This window comes from Monodon monoceros, unplaced genomic scaffold (genome assembly GCF_005190385.1).
Source record: "Monodon monoceros isolate NGI ecotype Baffin Bay Population unplaced genomic scaffold, NGI_Narwhal_1 Super_Scaffold_15, whole genome shotgun sequence".
Taxonomy (NCBI): domain Eukaryota; kingdom Metazoa; phylum Chordata; class Mammalia; order Artiodactyla; family Monodontidae; genus Monodon; species Monodon monoceros.
Genome location: NW_021703771.1, coordinates 64,620,256 through 64,633,574, shown reverse-complemented (window position 1 = coordinate 64,633,574; position 13,319 = coordinate 64,620,256). Strand labels below are relative to the sequence as shown.

Sequence of the window (13,319 nt, the reverse complement as noted above, 5' to 3'; positions counted from 1 at the left end):
TAGACAGCAAAAATTTGTGAAAGTGGTAGGGGGATGACTCAAGTGTGGGAAATGTTATACTTGTCTAAGTCAAAGCAGAGAAAAATGCTACATCTTTATTTTATAAAGATTAAGAGCAACAGAAATTTCACATTTCAAAACTAAGTTCCTCAATTTGTTGAACACTAGAAACTTCAGCTCATATATTTCTAACCACTTGAAGTTGTCAGGTCTGAGTTAATTTCCACAACAACTGTCCAGTTTTAAAAAATCAAATAAAAGCAAAATAACAACAGAAATTTATAATTACAATTTCAGCATCAATCCAATTACAGGGAATCTAATTTTCCAGCAACTGTGTGTCATGACCAAAATATAATAGCAGCTCATATTTTCAACTTGATTACCTAAGTGGATATCATCCACCTAAATAGGCCAGAAAATAAAACCTTTTGAGTCAAAGACAAAGAAAAACAGAAAATCATTAAAAAATAAAAATGCTTTGTCTATTGTATATATAGCTCATCTCTCCCATAGATGTTAAGATACAAGAATTTGCTTGGACAATAAAAACCATGGCATTTGTTAACTATGATTTTAAATCATTCCTGATACTTCTCCAAGTATCTTAAAAGTTCTTCCAAAACTCTATTGCAAAACTCTATAATGCAAAAAATAAGCTTTAAAATGCCTGCTGTCAGATTATATTTTCTCTCCTTTACAATCTATTTATCATGAGACCACATTTTCAGTTGAACTCTCTGCTTTATAATTTGAATAAGTACAGTTCTCCTGGATTTAAGCAAAACATATCAGACTGGACTTTTATGCTCCAAAATGTATTTTCTTAAGTTAACAGGATTTTTCTTCCTGGAGAAGGTACCACTTCTTAAAATAAAATAAAACAAAATAAAATAAAAACATAAGTCATTGAAATTCAACCTATTACAGGTTGGTTTTCTCAATGGCCCCGTGTGCTATTGCTCAGTTACAGAAATGATGCTTTCAAGATCTATAGGAAGTCAGCAAGCTATAGTTCTGAATCCCTTATTTATTAGTTTACTGCTAATAAAGTAAACTTCAACGTTCCTATGGGGTAAGAAAGCTCCTGATATCAGATAATCACAGAGAAGGATCTGAAAGTATCCTTGAGGATCAGGTTTTATATACATATCTTCATCATAAATAAGGTCTCTAAGAAATATTCTTATCCACTAACTACAATAGTCTCTCCTTTTCTAGAATAGTATGACATAATAGTAAAAGATGCCAAGTGTTGAAAGTGTTGGTTTGAATTCCAGCTCTCTTTTCCTCATCTGTAGAATAAGGATTATAACAGTACCTGCCTCATAAGGTTATTGTGAGGATTAAAGAGTAAATGCATACAAAGAACTTAGAAAAGTGTCTACCACGCAGTTTATTCAGTAAATTAGCTTTTATCATAAGCACTAGCCCATCACTCACTACCCTTGTACAAGCTGCCAAGGACTTGACTGGAATCACTATTCTCAAAGACCCATTTCCTTGGAAACACTCTGGGGAAATACTAACAGGAGGTTTTATTTAAGGCAGCCAATGTGCACCCAGTGTATGATGATTAGACTAGACTATCCTGGAGTCTTTCTCAACTTTGAAATTAAATTAATACAGGGTGCTATTAAAGGAGAGTGAACAGGCTTTCCTTTAATTTCCTACACCTGACCATTCTTGGTCTCACATCCCCAGTATTGTGCTCCGTAGCAGGATAAAAGGATTACTTACCTTTTAAAAGTGGCAGGAGGGCTTCCCTGGTGGCGCAGTGGTTGAGAGTCCGCCTGCCTGTGCAGGGGACACGAGTTTGTGCCCCGGTCCGGGAAGATCCCACATGCCGCGGAGCGGCTGGGCCCGTGAGCCATGGCTGCTGAGCCTGCGCGTCCGGAGCCTGTGCTCCGCAACGGGAGAGGCCACAACTGTGAGAGGCCCGCGTACCAAAAAAATAAAATAAAATAAAAGGGTCAGGAGATACTCAGGAGGATCTCCAAAACCAGACTGAAGACTACACAAACCGAGAGCGCGCCCACGTCTCCCGCCGCCGCCGTGGGAATGGAACCATCTACCCCAAGTGCCGGAAGCCAGCTCGCGCCGACCGCAGCGCGCCAGTCTGCGTCCTACCGCGCGGAGGCCCGACGCGTGTCATCGCGAGACCCGCTCGCTGAAATGGCCGCAGCCAGTCAAGGAAACTTGGAGGTGAATTTTGAGTCACTGGACCTTGCAGAACTTGCTAAAAAGCAGCCAGGGTGGTGCAAGCTGTTTGGGTAGGAATCTGGGCCTTTAGCTGAAAAGTATAGCGTGGCAACCCAGCTGTTAATTGGAGGGGTCACTGGATGGTGCACGGGTTTCTTATTCTGGAAGGTTGGAAAGTTGGCTGCCACAGCTCTGGGAGGTGGATTTCTCCTGCTTCAGCTTGCAAACCATACTGGCTACATCAAAGTGGATGGGCAGCGGGTAGAGAAGGATATGAAGAAAGCCAAGGAACAGCTGAAGATCCACAAGAGCAACCAGATACCTACGGAGGTCAAAAGCAAACTAGAGGAGGTGGTGTCGTTTGTGAAAAAGAATGTTCTAGTGACTGGTGGATTTTTCAGAGGCTTTCTGCTTGGTATGGCCTCCTAAAGAGGATGACTTCACTTCCTTATTCCTGGTTTTTCCAGCCAGCTGCCTCTTCACTCCATCATAGGATAGCAAGTCTCTCCTCTTGGTCCTCTTCTCCCATGCCTTCCTCCCTGCCGTGGCGTATCTGAACGGCTTCTGTAGGCATCTGTTGGTACAAGTGGATAAACGCCCCACCATGACCTTGACGGCAACGGAGGAGACAGTAGACATTAACCCTTCTCCCACCACACTCCCCCCTTGACTAATCTCTAGGTCAGCAAGAATATTCCTTTCTCTTCTATGTAAGATACTTACCAGAACAGGGTACAAGATGGCTCACCATGGAGCATGCGTGGATCCTCAAAGGTTGTCCCAAACTTGATTAGGAAAAGAAATAACAAGCATGTAAGATACCTTACTATGTTCTGCATGGAAAGGAACTGAATACATTTGCCTTTAAGCATGAAAGATTTTGGTATCTTGGTGTCTACTTTCTTTTGTAGTAGATTTTAAGTTACAAAATGAGAACTACTTCTACTGGCTCTAATTATCCTGACAAAATGGTAGCATGTGCACTACACTTGAAATATCTGAATACAGAATGAACTCGTTCTAAAGATACATATGCTGAGCTGAAGGTATTGTTTGGTGGGAAGGTCTTCAGGGAAACCAACCAATAGATACATTTAGGATGGTCAGACTTACTGAATCATTTAGAGTCATTCAGGTATTATCTAGGGATGTTTTCCACCATACAGGATAATACATCTCATGATTGTTTCCAAAGGATTTATTTATGGTAAAATAAGTGACTTTAAGTGGAAGAGGGAAGAAGCTATTGGATTTTTATTTAATAGAAAAGGTTTTAAGCTTTGAAATGTGAAATATTCTTTACCTCTTGTCAAAACATCAGGGCTAGCCATAGCTCCTCTGTGCCAATTCTACTATTTCTTTATCCAGTTAGTTATGAAATATATAACATTTGAACCAGAGTTTTTAAATGGTGGCATTCCAAGCATTAAGAATTGAGAACAGTAGCAACAGCACATGTGAAATAAATTATTTTCATCAAAGGTAATCTGCTGTCTCAGGATGACCCCAACTCTTTGAATTTTTCTTTAAAATAAAAGTTTATAGATATACACATGCTTAGAAACTTAACACATTTTTCTGTAATGGCCTTCTATTGTACCATCTAGAATATCCACTGCAGGAAGGCAAGGCTTGTATCTTCACCATTATATCCATGGAGCCAAGCACTTTATAGGTGCTCGGTATCTGTTGAATATATGAATAATGAGCTCATAGAAAAGCATCTGGAAAAGGGACTGATCCACAGGATTTGTGAGACTTTATGAGTTCTGAAAATTCAGAAAACTTGGAATTACTTCTTAAACTTGCAGGTGATCCCTTGCAAAATGTATGCTTTTAAGGCCTTCCTTTTAAAATGTTTACCTTTTAACTGACCTTGTGAATGATGCATTGAATTTGGAAATTGTAGCTACTAGTGGATGTGTGGAATTTTTTTAGAATTCATCCATTTGCATTTTTCTCCTTATTATGTTATGGTAGTATTTAAAGGCAACATTAAGTTGTTTTGCTTGTAATTTGTATGAATTATATACAAATCATAATGGTAAAAAAAAAAAAAGACTGCGCCCATTTCTCAGGAACAAGCAGACCCACATTAGCCAAAATGTGAAAACCAGAAGGACTAAAAGGATTGAAATACCAGAGAATTTATTAATATAATACCTGACATCAGTAAGCTGAAGGACGATGTGTAGGAAACTTAACAATCCTTGGTGAGTCATTATTCTTTAGTAAATGGGGATAAAAATATCTAATTTCAAAGATAACTCTGCAAGAGTGAATAAGCTACATCACTCCACATTTCTATCCTGAATTTAGAAGCCATATGGAGGTTTGTTATTTAAATAAAAACAGTATTTAAAAATAACATGTCAGGGCTTCCCTGGTGGCGCAGTGGTTGAGAGTCCGCCTGCTGATGCAGGGGACGCGGGTTCGTGCCCCGGTCCGGGAAGATCCCACATGCCGCGGAGCAGCTGGGCCCGTGAGCCGTGGCCGCTGAGCCTGCGTGTCCAGAGCCTGTGCTCCGCAACGGGAGAGGCCACAACAGTGAGAGGCCCGCGTACCGCAAAAAGTAAATAAATAAAATTAAAAAAAAATAACATTTCAGATATTACTAGATCTTTATTAAAGTATCATCAGTACAAAGTACAGATGTGCTATGAAGTGAATTGTTTGCACAAGTATCTATTTCCTCTATTTTTTTTAAATCTCTAGTCAAATATTAGCTTCCTCCTCAGATTCCTCAGAATCTTCCAATTATAATAACAAGGATCTCCTAGAGTTTTCAATGTAGGGTCCAAGATGGGTCTACTCTATGCTGCGTTCTAAGGATAGCAGAAATATAGCAAGTGCTCATGGCTTTTTTTCCATTTATTGGAGTATAAAGAAAGAAAATACTCTTTTCACACTGGTGCCCTTTGAAATGAGGACCTTTGCTCCATAGAGCTTTCCTTAGTATGTGAAAAGTTAAAATAAAGAAAATAAAGTGTTCTCATACTTTCTACATTGAAATAACAATAGAAATAAAAATAATTCTGTCCTGTTGGGGCATTTTCGAGTTTCCAGCCTTTGGTTCAGTTTAAAACATAATGTTGGTGCCAAGAGATTTCATGCTCCAGTGGAAGGGAGAGAATCAGAGCCCATCACTGGTTCTGGGTAATCTGGATAATCTTGGATGAGGTTTAAAGTATTCAATTGGATCTGGATTGGAATATAGGATTATGCAGCCAATATTTTGTTTAAAACCCATGTCTTTACAATTAATTGTATAAATTCCCTTCTTATATTTCAGAAAAAAGTCCAGATCATGTAGCATAAGTGCTAGCGAGCTACAAACTGAAGTTCTCATCACGACATTGTGTTGCCTGCACTTCCCTCAGAAAATGAAGATGTTAAAGCTGCAATGATACTTGTAAATTACCCAGAGAAAACAGATAAAAACTGTGCTTTGTCCTCAAGTAGCTAAAAAATTCAAAACAAAGACTCACTTTCACCTCAAGTAGTAGGGCTAATTAGAGCCTAAAATAGGTTTGGCTTCAATTCTCTAGATAATCTACTGTGTGTTTATTTAGTCTGAAATTAGAAGCTTAAAAATAAATCAACTTTCAAGTAAAAGCTAAATGACTTTGAAAACCAACTTCCAGAAGTGTTAGACTTTAAAATGACCTCTTTGAGTGGCCTATGTGTAAATATATTTAATAAACATTGGTCTTATTTACTTTAGATTTGCACCTCAAAACTTAAAAATATTAATAAATTCAGAAGAAGCTTCCTAACCTGCCTATCACAAATTCACATTCTTGACAAATTACACACACACACACACACACACACACACACACGCACGCACACATACCGTATGCCCCCATCTCTCTGCTTACCTTAGTCTCAGGGAAGCACTCACAACAATCTTCACCGTGTAGGACTGTCAATCTCAATTTTGTCTGTACTTTACAATCACCCTGGGAACTAAAGCTCTGGCTATACTGAGCACCAATTAAATCAAAGTCTCTATAGTTGGGACCCAGGCATCACGTTTGTAAAACTCCCCAGGTGAATCCAATATACAGCCAACATTGAGAACCACTCTTGCAGGAGTTAGTTTTTCTACAGAATGCCTGAAAGCCACCAAAAGCACCCAATTTTTTTCTCATCATTCTCACTCTCAGTTTTTCCCCTTTGGTTGGTTTATCCTCTCATATGCTTAACTGAATTCCATCACTCTGAGTGTAAAAAAGTCAGGAAAGAAAATAGTCCTACATCATTTCAATTTTTTAATTCACTTATTCAATCAATAAATATTTTCTATTTATCTTCTACATAAGTCCAGGCTTTACAAGAACTTATTAAAGCAGCAGGCTTTCCCTGAGGGACCTCACAGCATAATAGGGAAGATGGTCAGGAGCAAAGTACATTCCAGTGTTGGTTGATGAGCACTGAAGCTGAGGTACAGCGGGGACATAAAGAACTGTTTTCCTTGTAGGCATCAGGGACCGCATTACAAAAAGACTGCATTTGAGTTGGTCAGGAAGGTGGAGCAGGTGGCCTAAGTAAACAGAGGGGGTAGTGGAGTAGCATTCCAGGCAGAGAGAAAATCTGCATAAAGGCATAGAAGCATGAACAAGTCCAGTGAGTCAGGAGCCTTAACTAGTTTGGTGTGGCTGGAGGGCAGTGGTGTGTGTGTGTGTGTGTGTGTGTGTGTGAGTAGGGGTGGAAATTGTGGTATCTAAGGTTGGAGGAGAAGGCAGGAGAAAGTGCCCCATGCATCAAAGATGAATTGAGCCTGGAATTAGCCCATGACGTTACTATGTAAATTTATTATATGTTTTAAAAATTCCATTGACCTTTAGGAAACGGGATTGCTGTTGAATATCTATCATCTTGATGAATATCTTGGAATACATTTTATTATTAAACCACGTGTTTGTGTATATGTGTGTATGAAATTAGAGCACTAGTGTGGAAAACAAAGACAGAGCATACTTGACAATAAGAAATCAAGTAATTATTCTGATTTTAAATTAGCAATTGAATTAGAAGGTAGAAAGTGAGAAAGAAAATCAAGTCCTTTTAGACTTTGGATATTGGGTGACCTGACTGTGATTATTGTCTTCAATCACAAATCACACACGGAGAAGACACAGCAGCACATTTGTAACATCTTCCTTAACATAAAGGATAATGTGTGTATGGGTGGCTAAACTAGTAAAAGTTCTCTGTACTTCGATTTAGACTACCCTTATCATTTCCTCTTGTGTAAATCCCATCCCGCTCCAATGCCTGGTCCTCCAGCACCTTCCTGAATCCCTACCCCTTCACATGTCCCATATACAACCTCTCCCTGGACTCTACAAGCATCCATTTATCTGTATCTCTCTCTGCCTCTTATAAATGACAAATCCATGTGTTTGATTCTTCCTTTAGAACAGGATCTGTACCTACTTTTTAAAATTAGACATTTATTAAGTGCCCAGTACCATTCACATACATCATCTCATTTAACCCTTCCAGCAGCCAGTACTGTAACTCAGAAGCTATTTTCCAAACACTCAGGTGAGGAAATCAAAGTTCAAAAAGTTAAATGGCTTTCCCCAGATTATACAAGTAACAAGTATATGAAGCATGAAGCATCTGAGTCAAATTTGGAAATAGGCTCTCTTATCCCATCTACTATGCACCCATTATTCTTACTGAAAGAAAGAGTCCAGCATCATGTTTTGTAGAGAATAGGTACACAATACACATGTGTTTAATAAATAGCTTCTATGTTGCTTTTCTTATATGAGTGTATGTCTAAATGTGCATAAGCACACCCATACTCATATTCTATGTAGATGCAGACAGGTGCACAGACAATTCCCAATTACAAACTCGATATGTCCCAAATATTGGATAGTTAAGTGAGTTGTGAGAGATGCAAAACACTTTTTCTACAGAAACAATTTCATACAAAGAAGGTAAGGCATCACATGGACCCGCTCCATGCCTTCTGAACACACAAAGTATCAGAACGCAAGTAGCCACCATATACACAACGTCTCATTTGAAAATATATTCTTAGTTTTGTTTTCTCCTGAGCCAGGAACTGGGACTTCTCATCATCCGATCTCCCCAGCTTGGGAGGATGTGAGGATGAGAACCTTTCCAGATGTGTAGATGCTCCAGATGTATTACAGACCATAAATGCATGCTGAAAAAACAACCCATAAATACATGCCACAAAATGCATATGACACACAGACATCTGTCATGTAAGCTCCAAGAGGACAGAGATTCTTGTTTTTTTCACTGATGGATCCCAAACCCTTAGAACAGTACCTAACACATAATAGGCACTTAATAAATATTTTTAAATTAAAAAAATGAATACTTTATAGACCTTGTTAGCAGCTTCCTCCCTTTTCATGCCACCGAAAATTAGCTGTGGTAATTTCCAAATGAAGTCTTAAAACAATGAAAGGTCATTCTTCTGGTTCACACTAGAATTAGAGCCCAAAAGTGTTCAGATCAACTCATGACCACACATAATCTTGGAATTCACAATTTCACAGTGAATGGATAAGAGACAAAAAGCTAAACAAGATCCATTAATGTGGCTGTGAGAATGGAAAACTGGACCCAGAAGACAAATTTTTAAATGAGATTATTTGGTCTAGTTGAGAGCTGACCACATGTGTTGAAACTATAAGTTTTGCACAGAGGTGGCTGACCGTCTGAGTTTTGTCTCTAGTGGAGAGAGGACACAAAGTTCTAGAGAGAAATTGCCAGATGAGAATACAAAAGATTAAGTTGGATAGAAAGATATGTCTTGGTATAGAAAACATGGTCTTATAGAGATTTAAGTTACCAAGATAAATTCCAGAATTTTAAGAACAGCAGAAATGCTCCTTTTTGAATTGTTCAGATACTACATAAGGTAGAGGCAGGGGCTGGAGGAGGCGATCTCTTAGGCCATTCACTAACCCATGAAACTAGGAATGAGGCCAAATTTTAATGAAACCTCATACAGCTTTGTTCTTGTTTCCCTGTGAAAACTGTATATTCGTGGTATCTTATCAATATAGAGATCTGAAATTATTTCTCCAGGGAACAAATAACATTTCACTAAGTTCCTGGGGCAACAGGAAGTGAATACACATAAAAACAATTACCAGATTGAAAAGCCATTCCCCTAACCTCTTGTAAATCTTAAGTACTACTTATAATGAGAATGTTCTTACAATTCTCTAAAATGATGTATTATTTACCTACTGGGGAAAAAATTAACTGGACATGAAAATAGACTTCCAATTAAAGAACTCTCACTTATTCTTTTGGTATCTCATCATTTGTTACTCTATAGTTGTAAAGATAATAGTATAAAATACAACAATGTCATCAAGATAGACTCCTAGCATGCTTCTGTACCCAGAGCTGTCTGTAGTGGGGTTTGCAACTTTGGGAAAATCACAGTGAAGAAAAATACCTTCTCTCCCATGCTTTCGGATTAAAATAAATTCAAGAAAACTGGCATAATAAAAAGAGCACTGGATTTGGAATCAGAAGTCTAGGGTTCAAGTTGAGGTTCCATAACACAAAAGCAGTATGATTTGGGGTAAGTTACAACCTCTCTAAACTTTACTTTCTTTATCTGCAAAATAAAGGTAATAGTAACTATAATAAAACTATAATAAAAAAGTTATTGCAGTCACTTTCAAACAGATGTGTGAATGCACATAGCAGAGAGGGTACTCAATGTTGTTTGAGTGTTGCTACAAATTAGTCATTTTCTTACTTCACTATAAAAACTACAACCTCCTGCAATAACAAAAGCAGAGAAAAGCAATAGCAACCTGCAGTGATTTTGTGGAAGTTCATTAGTGATGGGGTTGCAGAAGGTGTCAGTCTAGCAGCCAAAATATATGCACAAGTTCATGGATCCCAAGATCCATGTCTATACCCAGTGCCTTCCTGAGCCACCACCTGTCCATCTGATCCAAGGCAGTCTGAGGTCCAGGAAGCACCAACTGGTTGATTCCATCCCTAGAAACAGCTCTGAACAACCAAGGTGGGGGACAACCAAGGGGGATGCCACTCTTCAGCCTTCTCATATAACTCGTCAATCTTCAAATACATGACCCAAGCCCCATTCCTAGTACTATGAGATTCTGGTGTTTTCTTTAGAATTTCTAAGGCATGAGATGAGGGATGCATTCATGTTTTCCATCGCAGCTCGCTCAGAATTTCTGCTCCCAACTCACCTCCCTGTACTCTGCTCCCCGTCTCCCTTCTTGAAGCTGTGCTTTCCCCTCTATTCTGATTCTCACTAGAATGGACATGGTCTCTTCTCTCTTACTGCCCTTTAAGAACCTCTAACACGAAAGTATTTTGCATAACAGACTTGACCAAAAGTTTGGGGATAGTAAGAATAATGACAACCCAGAGCTTAAAACATCTGCATATTGCATACTGAATTTCAGATGTGACTTTTCCTCAAAATGTATTTGTCTCTCCTCAGTCCACAGAAATTTCTCACTGACTAAAAAAGCTGGGTCCTAGTCTATGGACGGTTTACTTCTTAGACCTTTTTCTCCTTTCATCTTTTCCGGAGCCAACAGCATAGAAGCTCTAAATTCCTGCCATTTTAGAGCAGTTGATATTCTGTTTCATGCTTTCCCATCTAGACTGATACAAGGGCCTTTGGCCTACTTTTCATTGTCAGTGGAGCCATTAAGGTATTTTCTTAGGAAAAAAAAAAAATCCCCCTGAGGGGAATTCTCCTGGAACAAACAACTTAAACAAAAGCAAGGCTTAAAAAAAAATGTTTCTTCTTACTTCATACGATTTAGGGTAATAATGTCCTATTATCAGATTTAGGTAGAAGGGACACACTTATCAGGCATGTCTCACAAGGGGAAACATCACTGGCAGGAAGGAGGAGTAGCAAGGTCAGAGGTAAATGTTTTCTTTAGCTTTTGTTTTTCACAGAAGAGATGTTCCCCAAGGTTTTCCATCACCTCAATATACTACAAAGCTTCAGATTATAAAGAGCTCATAACCTAAACCCAATCTAGGCAGAAAAGAGTGCTATAGATCCCAGAAAATGGAAGGAGCCACCAAGTGTCCCCTAGATAGTAATGTCCATCTAGACCCAGAATCCAATGGCTCAAAACTCCACATGTCTAGAAGCCAATGTGGAGAACGAGAAGGAAGTGATCAATAAGGAAAGGTGTGGGGAACTCATTTTATTTCCTACCCTATCAGGAGTCCTGATACAGGAAAAGGAAAGGTTCCACTCCAGTGTAGGAGTTGCCAGGAAACTTGCCTTCATGGAATATTCCTAAATCTTGGACAGATATTTGCAGAGAAAATCTGATCAGTCTCTCAACCCTAAAAATCTGGCCCCTTGTTTTTACATCCACCATCAACTTCCTAGTCCAAGTTTTTATGACCTTTCTCCTGGAGTTCTGCACTCATCTTCTATCTAATCTACCTGCATCCAAACCGGCCTCCCTCCCATCTGTTTTCCCAACTGTAGCCTGTGTGATCGTTCCAAACCTTAACTACGATCATTTCAGCCCGCACCCCTACCCCCATGCTACAAACAATTGCTTTAAAACTTCAGAGACTTAGCATACCTATCAGGATAAAGACAAATCACTATAACATGGGGTACAAGTCCATGGATGGTCTAGCTTCACCTACCTCTCAAGCCTTGTGCCACCACGCTCCCCTCTGGTCTTTTCAGGCTACAGAGGCCCTTCTTCAGTTCCTCTGATTCATGGCACTTCAGCCAGCGACAGGTTTCCCTGCCGAGCACACTCTTCCCTCCCTCTTTCCCTCATTAAATTCTACTCTTCCTTCAGATATCAGTTCAAGTAGCACTTTCTCAGGGAAGCCTTCTCTATTCTCCTTGAAGGATCAAATGCTGCTAACATCACAGCTGCAATTCTTCATTCATTTGGGTGTTTATTGATAAATATCTGACCCTCCCACAAGACTGTAAAACTTCATGAAGAAGAGATTATGTCTAAATTTTTTTTACCAATAGATTCCTTTGTTGAATGAATGAATGAATGAACATCAGCTCATTAATCAAGAGACATTTTTTCTATACCTGAGAAATTAAGAAACTTGTCAATTTGATCACTTTTCAAATAGCCATGTTTTAAAGCTCTATTATGAATGAGGAGTATTGTTAGAACAAAGATTTGCTATGATTAGGTTTATTACTATTATTACCATCATAACTGGTTTATTGTCAATATCACTGCCTTCATAACTCAGTATTTTATAACTATTACTACATTCATTAATTAGTTTTTTATACTTCCATTATTTATAAAACGGGTTATTTTTGTAAAAGCTAAATCCCATTGAAAAGAGAATGTATTAAGACTCCAGAAGTACCAGACTGTGGCTAGAGGGTCATTTTAGAACTAAGGGTTGCCTATGGATCTACTTCATTACTATTTCCAGGAGGTACATGCCATTTGGAAAATTAAGGCCTTGAGAAAGATCAAAGAAACATTTATAGCCACTTAAGGAGTAACCTTTTCTAATGATAAACTCATCACATTAGACTTAGATGGGACCTTAGAGGTCATTTAGCTACATTCATTATTTCATACATGATAAAGCCAAGCCTGGACTTCCATAAGGTCATATAGCCAAGGCAAGCCCTGCATCTATTTTTATTCAGCTCCTTTAAAACTACTGTATATTAAATCAGCTCCAAACCTATTAAAACCAAGGGTCCTAACAATTCATATCCGATTGTCACAGAGCCAGCTGGGATGTGAATAGCTTTCCAGGTTGCCAGACTAGAATTTCATATAAATGGACACTCATCTTTGTTATTTAACTCCAGTCTAAATTTAGAAACTAGTTCTGCTGTGTAGTTCTGTGCATAAAGAAAAAGATACCTCAAGATCATCTATATGTCATTTTCTCAAAAAAGCCTTTCATCTTTATTAAGAATGGTCTGCCAGTATGAGAAGGGTAAGTTCTAGTGTGACCCCCAAGGTCAGCTGCACACCCCCCACCCCAAGGTCAGTTCTTGTATCTGCTGCTTTTGTCCATATCCAGATGTAGAACTCAATACCTACTTGATTTCACCCAGAAGAATGCATTTGATC

General features: G+C 38.8%; 1 pseudogene; it reads left to right on the top strand.

The window, feature by feature from the left end:
• Nucleotides 1–2,061: 2,061 nt before the first annotated feature.
• Nucleotides 2,062–2,678, top strand: LOC114896139 (annotated as a pseudogene).
• Nucleotides 2,679–13,319: the final 10,641 nt, after the last annotated feature.